Source organism: Aotus nancymaae, unplaced genomic scaffold (assembly GCF_030222135.1).
Source record: "Aotus nancymaae isolate 86718 unplaced genomic scaffold, 86718_ANA_hifiasm-v0.15.2.pri h1tg000072l, whole genome shotgun sequence".
Classification (NCBI taxonomy): Eukaryota; Metazoa; Chordata; class Mammalia; order Primates; family Aotidae; genus Aotus; species Aotus nancymaae.
Genome location: NW_026988487.1, coordinates 6,948,477 through 6,967,943, shown reverse-complemented (window position 1 = coordinate 6,967,943; position 19,467 = coordinate 6,948,477).

Sequence of the window (19,467 nt, the reverse complement as noted above, 5' to 3'; positions counted from 1 at the left end):
GAAGAAAACCTAGGCAATACCCTTCAGAACATAGGCATAGGCAAGAACTTCATGACTAAAACACCAAAAGCATGGCAACAAAAGCCAAAATTGACAAATGGGATCTAATTAAACTTAAGAACTTCTGCACAGCAAAAGACACTATCATTACAGTGAACTGGCAACCAACAGAATGGCAAAAAAATTTTGCAATCTACCCATCTGACAAAGGGCTAATATCCAGAATCTACAAAGAACTTAAACAAATTTACAAGAAAAACAACCCCATCAAAAAGTGGGCAAAGGATATGAACAGACACTTTTCAAAAGAAGACCTTTATGCAGCTAACAAACATATGAAAAAAAGCTCATCATCACTGGTCATTAGAGAAATGCAAATCAAAACCACATTGAGATACTATCTCACGCCAGTTAGCATGGTGATCATTAAAAAAATCTGGAGACAACAGATGCTGAAGAGGATGTAGTGAAATAGGAATCCTTTTACATGGTTGGTGGGAGTATAAATTAGTTCAACCATTGTGGAAGACGGTGTGGTGATTCCTCAAGGACCTAGAAATAGAAATACCATTTGACTCAACAATCTCATTACTGGGTATCTACCCAAAGCATTATAGATTGTTCTGTTATAAAGACACATGCACAGATATGTTCATTGTGGCACTGCTTACAATAGCAAAGACTTGGGACCAACCCAAATACCCATTAATAATAGACTAAAGAAACTGTGGCACATATATATCATGGAATACTGTGCAGCCATAAAAAAGGATAAGTTCATGTTCTTTGCAGAGACATGGATGAAGCTGGACCCATCATTCTCAACAAAGTAACACAAGAATAGAAAACCAAACACCACATGTTCTCACTCATAAGTGGATGTTAAACAATGAGAATACATGGACACAGGGAAGGGAACATCACTCACTGGGGCCTGTTGGGGGGTGCAGGGGCTAGGGAAGGGATAGCAGGGGGTTGGGGGATTGAGGAGGGATAACATTAAGAGAAATACCTAACATAGATGATGGGGGGATGGATGCAGCAAATCATGGCATGTGTATACCTATGTAACAGTCCTGCACAATCTGCACATGTACCCCAGAACTTAAAGTGTAATATAAATAAATAAATTGTGGCATTGATTATAACATTGCCTCCTCCATTTCTGATTTTGAATCTTCTCTCTTCTTTTTAAAGTTAGTCTAGATAAGAGTTTTTAAATTTTGATTATCTTTTCACAAAACTAACCCTAAAATTTATTTTTTATTATTTAATAAAATCTCTATTTTGTTTATTCCTTCTCTAGTATTTATTATTTCCTTCCATCCTCTAAATTGAGGCTGTTCTTTTTTTCTTGTTTCTTGAGGTGCAATACTGAGCATTTCTTTAGGATGGTTTACTGGAGGTTTATTTTTTCCCTTTGCTGATGTCATGTTTCCCTGGTTATTCATGATTATTGTAAACTTGCATTCGTGCCTCTGCATTTGAAGAAATACCCAACTCCAAGCTAGTCTTTGCAGACTGGCTTTGATATGGGAAGCCCTTCACCTGTCATCCTGGCCAGGTATTTTGGATAGACTAGCTAGTAGGGACCTTTAGCAGGTGGGCTTTGTGCCCAGCCCCATAAATAGGCTGGCCTGATGCCAGAGTCTACGGTCCTTGAATAAGTATTTAATCTACACCTTTAAATTCATACAAAAATATGGATTACTTTGTAATAAAAATATTTATCCATAATGAGATCAGATAAGTCCAGTACAGGATTTCTTAGCTTTACATTATTAATATTTTGAGCTGGATAATTTTTTGTTGGGGCTGGGGGTTGTTCTGGATGTGTAGCAGAATCTCTAGTTCCTATGTATTGGATTCCAATAGCATGCCTTGTTCAGCTGAGGTAAACTAAAATATCTCCAGACATTGCCAGATATGCCTAAGGAGGAGCATCAGAGTTACCAACCATGGAACATTACTGAAAATATTGAAACAATCAAACACTTTATGATGAGTTATTTGCCTGAACCTTGTACCTTTAATCATGAGGCAAAAATCAACACATGTAAACTATGGTCATATAATCTGTTATTATCAGAACTCTGTTTGTTAGAATTACTGTTTTCATTGCATTCCTGTGCACTTTTGACCTTCAGATTTTTTTTACTTTCAATCCTTCTAACAACATTTGCCAAGTTTCTCTAACAGTATACATTTTAACTTTTATTTTAGGTTCAGGCATACGTGTGCATGTTATATAGGTAAACTGCATGTCATGGGGGTTTGGTGTATAGATTATTTCATCATCCAGGTAATAAGCGTAGTATCCAATAGGTAGTTTTTAAAATCCTCTCTCCTGCCATGCTCCAGCTTAAAGTAGGCCCCAGTGTCTGTTGTTCCCCTTTGTGTCCATGTGTTCCCATTGTTTATCTCCTAGTCTGCTTAAGAATATACGGTATTCAGTTTTCTACTCCTGCATTGATTTGCTTAGGATAATGACCTCCAGCTCCATTCATGTTGCTGCAATGAATATGATCTCATTTATTTTTATGGCTGCATAGTATTCCATGGTGTAGATGTACCATATTTTCTTAATTCGGTCTGTTATTGATTTGGGTTGATTCCATGCCTTTGCTATTGTGAATAATACTGTAATAAATATATGCTCATGTGTCTTTATGGGAATAATTTATATTCCTTGGATATACACCCAATAATAGGATTACTGGGTCAAATGGTAGTTCTGTTTTTTGGGGTTTTTTGTTTTGTTTTGTTTTTTGAGACCAAGTTTTGTTCTGTCACCCAAGCTGGAGTGAAGTGATGCTCAGCTCACTGCAACCTCTGCCTCCTGGGTTCAAGTGATTCTCCCACTTCAGCCTCCTTAGTGGCTGGAATTATAGGTGCCCGCCATCATGCATGGCTAATTTTTGTATTTTTAGTAGAGGCAGGGTTTCACTATGTTGGCCAGGCTGGTCTTGAACTCCTGACCTCAACTGATCCACCCACCTCAGCCTCTCATTACCACTAGGCAGAGGTAAAAGATCCAGCTCTGTTTGTGGTGTCTGTGGACAACGGGAATGGCACATCCTTATTACTACTTGGAAGTGGTGAAAGTCCTGTACCTCCACTAGTCCTTCTCTGACATCATCTTAGTGGAGATGAGGGTATCTTGTTACTCCTAGGTGGGAATTCAAGTTCAGGTTCTTGCACATGTTCTTCACTGATACTATGTGAGTAGGTGCAGATATGTTACCACCTCGTACTCTTTTAGCATTTTGCATGACTTTCTCTGACACCACCCCGGTGGTGGTGCTGGGGTGTCTCATTATAGTCTCACAAAGGTAGAGGTATAGGTTTCCACTTGGCTTTTGCTGATATGGGTGAAAGTGGTGCCACACCCACACCAGATCGTGTTGAGAGAGTAGAGAAGTTCTGTCTAAGGTTTACTATCTTGGTAGGTTACCCTTTTCCTGGTCCTTAGGCTCAAGATAGAAGAATTTTATCAGGGTGTTTCCAGATTGCCACCTTTCTAAGCTCTAAATCTGGGGTAATGTGAAGCAGCATAAACACCCAGGGAACTCACCATTGTGTTGTTTCTTGGGTTCCAAAGTCCCTAGCCACCCTGTCTCCTTCTCTCCATCTTTCAGAATCTTCTTATGTTTTGTTTTTCATACTATATCTAGGAGTTTGGTTGTACATAGCAGATGGAATAGAACAAAGCATGTCTACTCCATCTTCCTGGAAGAGTAAGTTGTCAGAACGTCTAACCGTTTAACATTATGAATGCCTGATGATCTGGTTTGGATGTTTGTCTCCTTCAAATCTCATGTTGATTTCAGGGGCCAGGCCCAGGGAGCCAGTGCCCTGCTCAACCTCAGGACATTGCTCACCACATCCTGGTAATTCCATCTCCAACCTCCACTCAAAGGGCCCCAGGGTACAGCTCAGGCCAAACCTGTGGAGGGCACAAACCATAAGCTTTGGTGACTTTCATATGGTGTTAAGTCTGAAGATGTGCAGAATGCAAGAGTGAAGGAGGCTTGGAAAATTTCACCTAGATTTCAGGGGATGTATGAAAAAGCCTAGTGCCCAGGCAGAAGTCTGCCACAGGGGCAGAGGTAGAGCCCCCACAGAGACACTCTACTAGGGCAATGCCGAGGGAAAATGTGGAGTTTGAACCCACACAGAGTCCTTGCCAGTATACTTCCTAGTGAAGCTATGGGAAGGGAGCCATTACCCTCCAGACCTCAGAATGGTGGAGCCACCAGCAGCTTGTATCCTGAGGCTAGAAAAGCCACGGGCACTCAACTCCAATCTGTGAGAGCAGCTACATGGGTTGTGCCTTGCAAAACTATAGGGGCAGAGCTGCCCAAGGCTGTAGGAGCCCACTTCTTGCTCCAGTGTGCCCAGGATATGGGCTATGGATTCCAGGGTGTTTTGGAACTTTAAGGTTTAATATGTGTCCTGCTGGGTTTTGGACTTGCATGGAATCTGTAGCCTATTTCTTTTGACTGATTTCTCCCTTTTGGAATGGGAATGTCTACCCAATGCTTGTATCACCATTGTATCTTGGAAGTAAATAACTTATTTTTTATTTTACAGGCTAATGGAAAAAATTTGACTTGAGTCTCAGAGGAGACTTTGGACTTTGGAGTTGGTACTTTTGAGTTAATGCTAGAACAAGTTAAGACTTTGGAGGATTGTTTTTGCAGTGTGAGAAGGACATGAGGTTTGGAGCCCAAGGATGGAGTAATATGGTTTGGCTGTTTGTTTCCTCCAAATCTCATATTTAAATGTAATCCCCAGTGGTGGAGATGAGACCCAGTAGGGGGTGTTTGGGTCACTGAGGCGGGTCCCTCATGAATGGCTTAGCTATGATAATGAGTGGGTTCTCACTCTTAGTTCATGCGAGTTCCGCTTACTCAAAAGAGCATAGCACCTCCCCACCTTCTCTCTTGCTCCCATTTTTGCCATGTGATGTGCCTGCTCCCTTTTTGCCTTCTGTCATTATCGTAAGCTTCCTGAAGCCCTCACCAGAAGCAGATGCTGGCATCACAATTCTTGTACAGCCTGAACAGTCGTAAACCAATTAGACCCCTTTACTTTATAAATCACCCAGCCTCAGATATTCATTTGTACTGACTCAAACATCCTTACACACCTAGGTCTTGTCCTTAGAGATCTTGATTTAATTGCTCAGGGACTTGATTTAAAATCTCCCCAGATGTTTCTCATGTGTATTGATGGTGGAGAAACAGCCATACCTGATGTTTTATCCTCTAAAGTGAAAACTTGCATTCAACTACTGCTAATGGCTTCCATACAGCATCACAGACCAAGTGCTCCAATCTTTCCCCCCATAACAAGTCATAAAATTTGATTCATTAAAATGTGAATTATCTCAACATTTATTATTGGCAATGATATTTTTAAAATCATTGCTTAAGACAGTTTGTCGGTACATCAAAAACAATCTGAGGATAAGATGTGGCTGGCAGTTACTGGCAACTTCAAGGCTAGCTAGCTGCATGTATTCTCACGAGATAAGAACCTGTTCCTTCCTTTATGTTCTCACATCCACTGCCCACTTTAGAAATTCGGCCTGGACAACTCCATGCCTTAGTATTGAGCAGCTTCTCCTATTTTATTTATCTTTCTATCAGTCTCATATACTGGCTCAGATACTTATAAAATATATCTTCTTATATAAAACACAAATTTTAATGGCTGCCATTTTCTCATTGTATCAAATTCAATTACCTAATCATTGACATTCAAAATCATCACCACTTACCACAAATCTACACCCTCATTCTAACCCACTCCCATAAACAACAGTCTAATCCTGGTAAAATTGTACTGTCTGACATATCTTACATTTTCCACAGTATATTCTACTGTTTAGAGCACTCTAAGATGTTCTCTTCTTTGATTTTTTTTTTTTTTTTGGGACTCCCGCCTCAGCCTCCAAAATAGCTGGGATTACAGGCGTCTGCCACCACACCTGGCTAATTTTTTTATTTTTAGTAGAGACAGGTTTTCACCATGTTGGTCACACTGGTCTGGAACTCCTGACCTCATGATCTGCCCACCTCAGTCCCCCAAAGTGCTGGGATTACAGGCATGAGCTACTGTGCCTGGCTGGGAGAAAGTATTTTTAAACTACACATTCAACAAGGGACTGATATCCAGAATCTACAAAGAAATCCGACAACTCAACAAAAAGAAATAAGTAATTCCATTAAAAAGTGGGTGGAAGACATGAACATACTTTTTTTTTTCCCAAAAGAAGGCATACAAATGGCCAAAAAGCATATGAAAACATTCTCAACATCACAGATCATCGGATAAAGGCAAATGAAAACCACAATGAGAAGTTATCTTATACCAGCCAGAATGGCTATTATTAAAATTCCCAAAAATAACAGATGTGGATGAGGATATGGAGAACAGAGAACACTTATACACTGTTGGTGGGAGTGCAAATTCATACAACCTCTATGGAAAACAGTATGGAGATTTCTCAAACAAATAAAAATAGAACTATCATTCCATCCAGCAATTCCACTATTGGGTATCTACCCAAAGGAAAAGATACCTGCAATCATATGTTTCTAGCAGCACTAGTCACAATGGCAAAGATATGGAATCAACCTAAGTGTCCATCAATGTATGTTTGGATAAAGAAAAGGTGGTATACAAATATCCATTTATATATATCTATACATTTTATTATCTATTGCCACATTTTGTGGCTGACTAGTATTTCATTGTATATCTATACATAAATCTATCTATACATTATCTACATAGGTATGTATTAATATATAGCTATGTGGCTCTTTACGTATCTATATCTATTAATATATAGCTATGTAGATAGATGTATATATAGATGTATAGATATACAGGCATATGCACAATTGAATATTATTGGAATACTATTCAGCCACAAAAAAAGAATGAAATCATGTCTTTGTAGCAACATGAATGGAATTGGAGACCATTATCTTAAGTGAAACAACTTAGAAATGGAAAATCAAATACTGCAAGTTACCACTTGTGAGTGGGAGAAAAATAATGTGTGCACATGGACACAGAGTGTGGAAAAATAGAACCTGGAGATGTAAAAAAATGAGAGAGTGGATGGGGAGTAAGAGAAGAGAAATGACTTAATGGGTACAGTGTACATTATTTAGGCGATGGTTACTCTTTATATACTCTTAACGTAGTATTTACCTCGTTGTGTAGTAATTACCTGTTTAAAGGTTTGTCTCTTTATATTCAATTATGAATTCTACTAGGACAGTAATTTTGCCTTATTCCTTTCGTATTTCTAGTATGTAATTCAATTCCTTACACATATAAAATCAATTACTGGTTGTTGAACAAGTAGACAAAACCATTATAATATTGCCATACACATCTAATAAAATCAAGTTTATGGACATGGCTTGTGAACCTCAGAATAGCTTTTAAACCAGGGGTTGGCACACTAAAGCCCAATCAGACCCATTGTCTGTTTTTGTAAATAGTTTTATTGGAATACATCTAGTTCCCTCATTTGTTTACATATTGGCTATAGCTACTTTCACATTATAAGACCAAATTGACTAGTAGCAAAAGACAGAATATGGGTCGCTATGTTGAAAATAATTACTATGTGGCTCTTTACATAAAAACTTAGACAATACTTGTATTAGATGCTAGTTGTTTAGGGGCAATGAACTTAGTGATTCTGTTCTTGGTAATTGGAAAAGTGAAAAGCTGGAATTAAAGATCCCAATTTCTTCAATCATTTAAGCAGAAGGTAATAATAACTTATTTCTATCAGATCTGACTGGAAGGAGTGCATTTTTATTCACTTAGCAGATATTTATTTAGAACCATAGTGTTCTAATCCCTATTTCAGGAATCAACAAGTTTATTCAGTAAGTACTTATAAAGTACCTGTTGTGTTCAAGCACCATTCCTGCTTTCATAGAGCTTATATTTGTTTTAATAAAAGGAAACTCACACTTAAAGGAAGAATTACCAAAATTAAGATTGGATACGGGGGCTGAAGGACTGGAAGAGTTAAACCCATATTAAACATTTCTGTCATATCAGATAATGAATTAGTTCATTTTCACACTGCTTATAAAGGCATACCCAAAACTGGGTAATTTATAAAGAAAAAGAGTTTTAATGGACTCACAGTCCCACTTGGCTAGGGAGGCTTCACAATCATAGCAGAAGGTGAAAGTTGCATCTTACATGGTGGCAGGCAGGAGAGAATGAAAGCTAAGCAAAAGGGATTTCCCCTTATAAAAACATCAGATCTCCTAAGACTTATTCACTATCAGGAGAACAGCAGGGGAAATTGCCCCCATGATTCAATTATCTCCCATGGGGTCCCTCCCATAACACATGGTAATTATGGTAGCTACAATTCAAGATGAGATTTGAGTGGGGACACACCCAAACCATATCATATAACATGTTAAACTGTACTGAATTGCATTTATCTACATGTTTGTCTCCCTGTATTTGACAGTAATCTCCCTGAGGACAGTTCACTTGCATGTTTTTTTTTTTTGTTGCAGCTACTCTGGGACATACCTGGCAAAATACTTTATTAAAATAAGCTGAATCATTGGGAAACTAGAAAGAAAATTCAACTTTGCAGGGAACATTATGAGGTTGATTTGAGATACGTTGTTTGAGGAAGTAATGTAATACATTCAGGACAAAATGCCTCCTGGACAAGTGCAGATAGAGAAGAGAAGACTCTAGTCAAGAAGCAGAGCTCATGTTTCTGATTCCCAAATCAGCTCTCAGTCTTGACCACATGCACTAACACAAGAAACAGCAGTCAGCACAGATGCTTACTTCTAAATGGACGGGAAGCTACGCTGAATTCTCATTAGCATAAAAGGTGTTATCATTAAAGTTGCATTATTTAGAGAACATGGGGAGTTATGAGGTATGGCTGCAACTTCCTTAATCCTGACTTTCTCTTTACAAGCCAACCATCTGCCTTAATGATTCTGCTAGCGTTTTGAATGACTTGTCATTGGCTTTGACAATGAAGGGAAAAGCCACTGTCAGTGAGAAACACTCTCAAGGAAAAATACTATTCTAAAAAGTTTATTCATCTTAGAACTAAAATCAACATTATCACAACATACAATTTGTTAAAAATAAGGCTCTTTTCAGTCCAGTCGAGTTTTGCTGAATATCAATAAGGTAATAGCTATAGCAGATTTCTGCCAATTAACATACATTTCTTCTGCTGAAATTCACACCATTTTCCTTAATTAATCCTGACCTTTCATCCTGCATTTTATAAGCTTCTTAAGAAGTTAGAGATAAATAATTCAGTCCACATATTTTCTGAAAAGAGACAAGCTGTTTTACTTTATCCTCAGAGAATAAATTAGATAGCTATTCAGATTAAGCTCAAGGAAAATTGGATAAACAAATGCAAAAATCATACAACTTCTGCACGAAGCACATAGATGGAAGCTTTCCACTGCTGAAGGAGGCCAAGATTATTTCTAGAGATTTTGGGAAAAGACAGAATAATGGGAGGTGTTTTCCTGTTTTGTATGTTGAGGACGTCATCCAGCTTTTTAGATTTGTAAACTTTAAAGTTCGTTGTCAGTGTTTGAAATTGAAATCATGTCTTTGTGTTCTTTCATATTTTTCCTGATGTTGTCTTCCATAAATGAATTCTAAAAGGCACATGTCAGTAAATCTTTTGCACTTTTTAATCACATTACTGAAATGACTATCTTCTTCCTCAATGCTGTGACATGCTCCTTTAACAATCCCATTCAACTTTTTAGAGTCGTGTTTAAAATGAAAAACTCTCTTCATATCACTAGTATGCTTTTATATATTCAAAGGTTCCTATTGCCACTGAGTGATTTCTTCACACTTTACTTTTTAAATCTTATGTTATGTCATTCTACAAGCTCTATGGCAAATGTTACCTTACCTAAGGCTGTTACTTCTGCCACAGATACCTTGTACCTTGTGAAAATCTCCCTTTATTCCACTACCTCTGCCAACATCCCTCTGTCCAGTGAAATACTGTCTATTCTTCAAGGTCTAGGTCTTTAAGAAAGCCATCTACAATCCCTTCAATCAGAAGTGTTCTCTTCTACTTCTCTAAGGATACTTCTGATATTTAACTTATACTGCTTTTCTTTGTAAAATTTTAAGCATATAAACTCCATATAGCATTTACCTAATAACTTGAAAGCTCTTTTCAAGGACTTGAGTATGTTACATACTCTCACATTACATGAATTTAATAAAAGTCTCCAATGATTAACAGGAATCTCTACCTATATTCTCTATATTAGGAAACAGGTTGCTAGGAAAGAAATAAGAATTTTATATATTTAGAAGTTAGTTTCTTAACATTTTATGTAAATCTCAAGAAAATCCTTCTAAATAAGAATGAAGGTACTACATTTATGATGCATTAAAGAAATAGAGTTATAGTTGTTTTTGCTCATTAATTTTTGGTGAAAAAATATTAAATATTCTTAGTAAAGATGTTTAAAAATAATTAACTCCATTTTGGTAGCTTGAATAATTAAATGACTTGCTCACTACTGTGTGTTTAAGAGTTGAGTAAGTATTAAAATCTTAACCTTTCATTTTCTCATTTGATTTCTAAGAACCGTTAGCCAATCATGTTGTAAAAGAAACATATTTTGTTTGCTAAATCTGAGGAATAATGAGAAACAAAATAGAAAACACATATACTTGATTTATATATGGAAAACTAATATGTTTGCACATGTACTAAAATGTATGTTCTGATATCAAACTCTACTCACTGTGTTTCCTCTGTAACCTCATAATCTGACGATTTCAGCCTCATTTCAAATGGTTACAAAATTGATCTGGTCAAATTCATGTATTTGATGTTTTGTGGCTGTTGCATTTGATTAGCTCAACAATTAGGTTATTTTTTCTCCCTTGGCTATAACTATATTTTTGTGATTTTGTTTGGTTCAACAGTGTTTCTTTTTGCTATCAATAGGATTTGAGAATATAATTGTGTTTTCTCAAATAGCAGTTAATAAGGCTTAAGAAGTTAGATTTTTTCCTTTTTTAATGTTTTTTTATACTTATATTACTTGTGATTGAAGTAATTCTGTTAATATTTTAAAACCTAAGTCCTGCTGCAAATTTTTCATATTCTATTATGATATCATATTTTAGAAAGATTGTTTAAAATTATTTGATAAAAATAACTTAAATATTTATGTAACTTTTATCTTAAAATATAATGCATGAGAGTCTGTGATCTGAAAATTGTTTTAAAAATCTGAGTTTCATTTGATTTCTAGTCATGTGCTCACACGTAAATTGACCATTTCATTATCACCTGCTAATCTCTTCAAAAACCTTAAAATCAAAGATTCTTTTCTCCAAAATCTACCTCTACCATTAAATTATCACAGCTTCAGCTAAAGAGGATATTTGGCAGCCTTGAGATTAAAGAAAGTGGCACGTGCCAGAGCTATAAATGAAAACACTTGAAGAGGAGAAAGATATTGACTTAATTCATCTTGACCTTTTATTATGACCAACATGTATGATTTCCACTGTCATAAAGATTGTTTTAGTTTGCTGCCTTGTCAGCCTAAGGTGATTGACAGAGCACTTTATGCATAACAAATTATTATTTTGCCCTTTGCTTGGGGCTGGTCAGCCTCAGCTGATCTTTTTTTCTTTCTTCTTTTTTTTCCACACAGGTTAAGAGCTGTCATTTAATCCTTTATAAAACATTTGGTAATTGTAACATTTGCTCTTTACATCCTGTTCCATAAATCCCATAAGCTTTTAAAATTCATTTTAATTTTGTTTCTTCTCTGCCTGTATCTTCTCTTTTTATTTATTTCTTCTAAAAATAAAATGGGATGCATGCACAGAATGGGCAGGTTTGTTACATAGGTTTACATGTGCCATGGTGGTTTGCTGCATCTATTGACCCGTCCTCTAAATTCCCTCCCCTTGTCCCCCAACCCCCAACAGGCCATGTCGTGTATTGTTCCCCTCCCTGTATCCATTTGTTCTCAATATTCAACTCCCACTTATGAGTGAGACCATGTGGTGTTTGGTTTTCTGTTCTTGTGTCAGTTTGCTGAGAATGACTCCTTCCTGTTTCATCCATGTCCCTGCAAAGGACATGATCTCATTCCTTTTATGGCCACACAGTATTCCACGGTATATGTGTACCACATTTACTTTGTCAAGCCTATCATTGATGGACATTTGGGTTGATTCCATGTCTTTTCTATTGTAAATACTGTTGCAATAAACATACCTGTGCATGTGTCTTTACAGTAGAATAATGTATATTCCTTTGGGTTATACCTGTAATGGGATTGCTGGGTCAAATAGTATTTCTTGTTCTAGATCTTTGAGGAATTGCCATACTGTCTTCCATAATGGTTGAACTAATTTACATTCCCACCAACAGTGTAAAAGATTTCCTATTTCTCCACAGCCTCACCAGCATCTATTGTTTCCTGACTTTTTAATAATGGCCATTCTGACTGGCAGGAGTTGATCATTGATTTTGAGCTTTTCTTCATATGTTTGTTGGCTCTGTAAATGTCTTCTTTTGAGAATTGTCTGTTGATATCCTTTGCCCAATTTTTGATGGGTTGTTTTTTTCTTATACATATGTTTAAGTTCCTTGTAAATTGTGGATATTAGCTCTTTGTCAGATGGGTGGACTGCAAAAATTTTCTCCCATTCTGTATGTTGCCTGTTTACTCTGATGACAGTTTCTTTTGCTGTACAGAAGCTCTTTAGTTTAATTAGATCCCATTTGCCAATTTTGGCTTTTGTTGCTATTGCCTTTGGTATGTTTTTTTTCATTAAGTATTTCCCCTCCCTATGTCCTGAATGGTATTACCTAGGTTTTCTTGTAGGGTTTTTATGGTTTTGATTTTTCATTTAAGTCTTTAATCCATCTTGAGTTAATATTTTTATAAGGTGTAAGGAAGGGGTCCAGTTTCAGTTTTCTGCATATGACTAGCCAGTTTTCCCAGCACCATTTACTGATTAGGAGACCCATTGCTTGCTTTTGTCAGCCTTGTTGAAGATCTGATGGTTGTAGATGTGTGGTTTATTTCTGAGGTCTCTTTTCTGCTCCATTGGTCTATATGTCTGTTTTGCTACCAGCACCATGCTATTTTGGTTAATGTAGCCTTGTAGTATAGTTTGAAGGCAGGTAGCCTAATGCCTCCAGCTTTGTTATTTTTGCTTAGGATTGTCTTTGCTATGTGCCATCCTTCATTCCATATGAAATTTAAAATAGTTTTTTCTAATTCTGTGAAGAATGTCAATAATAGTTTGATGGGAATAGCATTGAATCTACAAATTACTCTGGGCAGTTTGGCCATTTGCATGATATTGATTCTTCCTAGCCATGAGCGGGGAATGTTTTTTTTATTTGTTATGCCCTCTGTTATTTCCTTGAGCAGTGGTTTGTAGTTCTTTTTGAAGAAGTTCTTCACATCCTTTGCTAGCTGTATTCCTAAGTATTTTATTCTCTTTGTAGCAATTGTGAATGAGAGTTCATTCATGATTTGGCCCTCTGTTTGCCTATTGTTGGTGTAAAGGAATGCTTCTGATTTATGTACATTGATTTTGTATCCTGAGACTTTGCTGAAGTTGCTTATCAGTTAAAGAAGTTTTTGGTCTGAGATGATGCGGTTTTCTAAATATAAAATTATGTTGCCTGCAAACAGAGACAATTTCGCTTCCTCTCTTCCTATTCAAATAAACTTTATTTATTTCTTTTGCCTGATTTCCCTGGCCAGAACTTCTAATACTATGTTGAATAGAAGTGGTAAGAGAGGGCATACTTGTCTGGTAATGGTTTTCAAAGAGAATGCTTCCAGCTTTTGCCCATTGAATATGTTATTGGCTGTGAGTTTGTCATAAATAGCTGTTATTATTTTGAGATATTTTCCATCAATACCTAGTTTATTGAGACTTTTTAAATGAAGGGATGTTGAATTTTATCAAGGGCCTTTTCTGCATCTATTGAGATAATCTTGTGGTTTTTGTCTTTGGATCTGTTTATGTGATTAATTATGTTTATTGATTTGCATATGTTAAACCAGCCCTTACATCCCAGGGATGAAACTGACTTGATCATGGTGGATAATTTTTTGATGTGCTGCTGGATTCAGTTTACCAGTATTTTACTAAGGATTTTTGTATCAATGTTCATCAGGGATATTGGTCTGAAGTTTTATTTTTGTTTTTGTTTTGTCTCTTCCTAGTTGTGGTATCAGGATAATGCTGGCATCATAAAGTGAGTTAGGAGTCCCTCCTTTTCAATTGTTTGGAATAGTTTTAGAAGGAATGGTGCCAGCTCCTCTTTGTTCTTCCTGTAGATTTCAGCTGTGAATCCATCTGGTCCCAGGCTGTTTTTGGTTAGTAGGTTATTAATTACTGCCTCAATTTCAGAACTTGTTAATGGTCTATTTGGGGATTCGACTTCTTTGTGATTTAGTCTTGGGAGGGTGTATGTGTCCAGGAGTTTATCCATTTCTTCTAGATTTTCTAGTTTATTTGCATAGAGGTGTTTATAATATTTTCTGATGATAGTTTTTATTTCAGTGGGGTCAGTGATGATATCTGCTTTATCATTTTTATTGCATTCATTTGATTCTTCTCTCTCTTCTTCATTAATCTAACTAGTGTCTATTTTATTAATTTTTTCAAAAAAAAAAACAGCTCCTGGATTCACTGATTTTTTTGGAGGGTATTTCATATCTCTATCTCATTCAATTCTTCTCTGATCTTAGTTATTTCTCGTGCTTTTCTAGCTTTTGGATTCATTTGCTGATGCCTCTCTAGCTCATTTAATTGTGATATTAGGGTGTCAGGTTTCTGATGTGGGCATTTAGTACTATAAATTTCTGTCTTAATACTGCTTTAGCTGTGTCCCAGAGATTCTGGTACATTGTCTCTTTGTTCTCATTGGTTTCAAAGAACTTCTTGATTTCTGCCTTAATTTCATTGTTTACCCAAAAGTCATTCAGAAGCAGGTTGTTCAGTTTCCATGAAATTGTGTGGTTTTGACTGAATTTCTTATTCCTGAGTTCTAATTTGTTTTCACTGTAGTATGAGAGACAGTTATGATTTCATTTTTATTGCATTTGCTGAGAAGTATTTTACTTCCAATTATGTAGTCAATTTTAGAATAAGTGCCATGTGGCACTAAGAAGGATGCATATGATGTTGATTTGGTGTAGACTTTGTAGGTCTCTAAGACATTGTTTTATGAATCTGGGTGCTCTTGTATTGGGTGCATATATATTCAGAATAGTTAGTGCTTCTTGTTGAACTGTTCCCTTTACCATTATGTAATGCCTTTCTTCATCTTTTTTGACCTTTGTTGGTTTAAAGTCTTTTGTCAGAGATGAAGATTGCAATCCCTGCTTTTTATCCCTCTTTCCATTTGGTTGGTAGATTTTTTCCTCCATCCCTTTATTTTGAGCCTGTGTGAGTCTTTGCACATAAGATGGGTCTCCTGAAAACAGAACACTGATGGGTCTTGACTCTATCCACTTTGCCAGTCTTTATCTTTTAATTGGGGCATTTAGCCTATTTACATTAAAGGTTAGTATTGTTATGTGTGAATTTGGTCCTGTCATCATCATGCTATTTGGTTATTTCATACACTAGTTGATGCAGTTTCTTCAGTGTCATTGGTCTTTATATTTTGGTGTGTCTTTTTCAGTGGCTGGTGCCAGTTTTTTCTTTCCATATTTAGTGCCTCTTTCAGGAGCTTTTGTAAGGAAGTCCTGGTAATAACAAAATCCTCCAGCATTTGCTTGTCTGTAAAGGATTTCTCCTTGGCTTATGAAGCTTAGTTTGGCTGGATATGAAATTCTGGGTTGAAAAATTCTTTTTTTTTAAGAATATTGAATATTGGCCCCCCAATCGCTTCTGGCTTGTAGAGTTTCTGCTGAGAGGTCTGCTGTTAGTCTGATGGGCTTTCTTTTTTAGGTGACCTGGTCTTTCTCTCTGGCTGCCCTTAACAGTTTTTTCTTCATTTTGTCCTTAGAGAATCTGATGATCATATGTCTTGGGGTTGATCTTCTCATGGAATATCTTAATGGTGTTCTCTGTATTTCTAGAATTTATATGTTGGCCTGTCTGGCCAGGTTGGGAAGTTCTCCTGGATAATATCCTGAAGTTTCTTTTCTAGCTTGTCTCCATTCTCCCCATCTCCTTCTGTTACTCCAGTCAACCATAGGTTGTTTCTTTTTATGAAGTCCCATATTTCTTGGAAGCTTTGTTCATTCCTTTTCCTTCTTCTTTCTCTATTCCAGTCTGCATATCTTATTTCAGTAAGGTGGTCTTCAAGCTGTGAAATTCTTTCTTCTACTTGGTCTATTTAGCAGTTGATACTTGTGTATGCTTCACGAAGTTCTTGTGCTGTATTTTTCAACTCTATCAGGTCGTTTATATTCCTCTCTAAACTGGTTATTCTAGTTAGCAAATTCTCTAACCTTTTATCAGGTATTTAGCTTCTTTGTATTGGTTTAGAATATGCTCCTTTAGCTCATCATAGTTTTTTATTACCAATCTTCTGTAGCCTACTTCTGTCAATTTGTCCATCTGGTCCTCCGTCTAGTTCTGTGCCCTTGATGGAGAGATGTTGCAATCATTTGGAGGAGAAGTGGCACTCTGGCCTTTTGGGTTTTCAGCATTTTTCTTCATGATTCTTTCTCATCTTTGTGAGTTTGTCAGTTTTGGTCATCAAGGCTGCTGACCCTTGGATAGGCTTTTTGTGGAGGACTTTTTGTTGTTGTTGTTGATGATGCTATTGTTGTCACTTTCTGCTTGTTTTTCTTTTAATAATCAGGCCCCTCTTCTGTATGGCTGCTGCAGTTGGCTAGGGGTTCACTACAGGCCCTATTCATCTGATTCACTCACATACCTGGAGATGTCACTCAAGGAGGCTGGAGAGCATCCAAGATGGTGCCTCCTCCTGTTATTGGGACCTTCAGCCTTGAGGGTCACTAACTTGATGCCAGTAGTATCACGCCTCTAAAGGGTGTCCGAAAACCTTTGTTGGAGGTTCTCACCTAGTTGGGTGGCACGGGGAGCAGGACCCATTTAACGAAGCACATTGTCCCTTGGTGGAGAGGGTGTGTTTCGCTGAGGGGAAACTCACTTGTCTGGGATGCCCAGATTCCTCAGAACTACCATGAGGAGAGGCTAAGCTGCCAGTCAGCAGAGACTGAGGCTACCCCTCCCTCTAGGGGCTCAGGCCTGGGGAGATCCAAATTCTGTCCTGAGCCTCTGGCTGGAGTTATTGGAGTTCCTGCAGGGAAGCCCCACCCACTGAGGAAAGATGTGTCAGGGTTAGACCTGAAGAAGCACTCTGGTCACAGACTGCCACAGCTGGTATGTTGGGCTGTGGGGACAAGTCTTGGGATGGGGTTCCAGCAGGGGAAAAGGCAGCCTCAGCCGATCTTGATTTCCAAACTGTGCTGTCTCCCAGGTACCATGTTAGTTGTCATTTGAGAAATATGAGATCTACTTCCCTCAACATTCTGTGTTAGTTTACTCATTTGGCTTCTATCTTCATGATGACATTAGATCTCTGGTTCTCAATAGGAAAGTACTGAAACTCTCTGGGTTATCACAATAATTGGGATGCTCCAGTATTTAATAAGTAAGTAGGGACAAGGGATGCTAGAACCCCTTCAAAGCAAGAGACATCACGGTAAAGAATTTTTCTCAGGCTCTGTCCCAGAGGTCCCCAACTCCTAGAACATAGACCAGTATGGGTCCGTGACCTGTTAGGAACTGGGCAGCACAATAGAAGGTGAGCAATGGGTGAGCCAGTGAAGCTGAGCTCCCCCTCCTGTCAGAGGAGAGGAGGCATCAGAGTCTCATAGGAATGTGAACCCTATTGTGAACTGTGTAAGTGAGGAATTTAGGTTGTACTCTTCTCATGAGAATCTGATGATATGTGTAATGGGCTTAAACCATCTTCCCCCTCCCAGCCCCTGTTGTGGCAAAATTGTCTTCCATAAAACCCGTCCCTGATGCCAAAAAAGGTTGGGGACCCTGCTCTACATGAATTCCAAATGTCCCAGTGGTCCTTCATGTAGATTAAAAACTTTCAGTAACGATTTGAGCCCAGAACCTAACTCATTTTGCGCACAAACCCAGAAACCTGTGTCTATTTTTTATGTATGTTGCATTTCTCAGACACTTGACATTTGTATAAATGAGGAGAATAATGTGCTTTATTTTATTTTTGAAAGTTTATATCCAAAAGTATTTTTCAATTTGGAAAATATTTTACTGAGAACTATACATTTTTAAAATTTAGATCATCCATACCAAAATCCTGATTATTCTTCAGTTGCAGCTGACATATATAGGTAGTCATTTTATAGGGGCAAGAATATGACTAATTAAATCTTATAGTCATGCCTCAGCCTTTAGACAGAGATGTGCAAATAATTCAATTATAAGTTAGTTTTCTGTTCTTTCTTCTTAATGTTATGGTTTGGGGTTAATATTGATTTTATTAGCATTTGTGTGTGTTAATATGCAATATAGTATTTTATAAATTTTATTCCATAACAGTGGTGGTACTATTCAAAATTTTACTAAAAAGGACATTGGGTATCCTGAGATTCTAAGTCACTGTTGTAGACACAGAAGATTCACTTTGACAGAGTTTACAGGAACGTTGAAGAATTTTGAATTCTCCCTTTGTTTTCATTTGTAGTTCAGTCCAAGAGTCAAAACCACATACACATACACACACACATACGCACACACACACAATGCCTCATGTGCTTTGAAAATAAACTATCACTTATGATTAAATTGAATAAAATGTTTATTTCAGGGAAGCATTAACTTAGTTCAGGGACCACAAACTAAACCCTGTTCACTACATGTTTTTTGATCAGCATCATGGTTTTAAAATTGTTTTAATTTAAATGACTTCAGAGGAGGGACTTCTAAAGTTCAACTGCACCAACTATGCTAGTGTATACCTGAAGAACAAAATAGTACCTCACCTGCAACAGAAATGTTTCCTGAAAAAGAGAGAGAGAGAGAGAGGAAGAGAGAGAAAGAAGAAAAGCATATGTGTGTGTGACATGTACAAAATTGGTTTCCAGTTAAAACAATGGGTCAGTTGCCAGTATTTAAAGATTAGGGGACTATACATAAAATATTCTGATTTCTGGCTGAACTTGGAAAAATCAGAAAACAGATGGTCTGGCCACAGCAGATCTTCATTTTCTGGCCGAAACAATAGCCTGGGACTGAGAAATGGCTGTCTCCTTTAGACAGGCGGCAACTCTCCAGGGGGTTCACCATTCTTTATTGTCTCTCTCAGCTGGCCTGATTAATTGATTTACATTATCTGCCAGAACCCTATGTTTGTGACCTCTGGCTTAATTG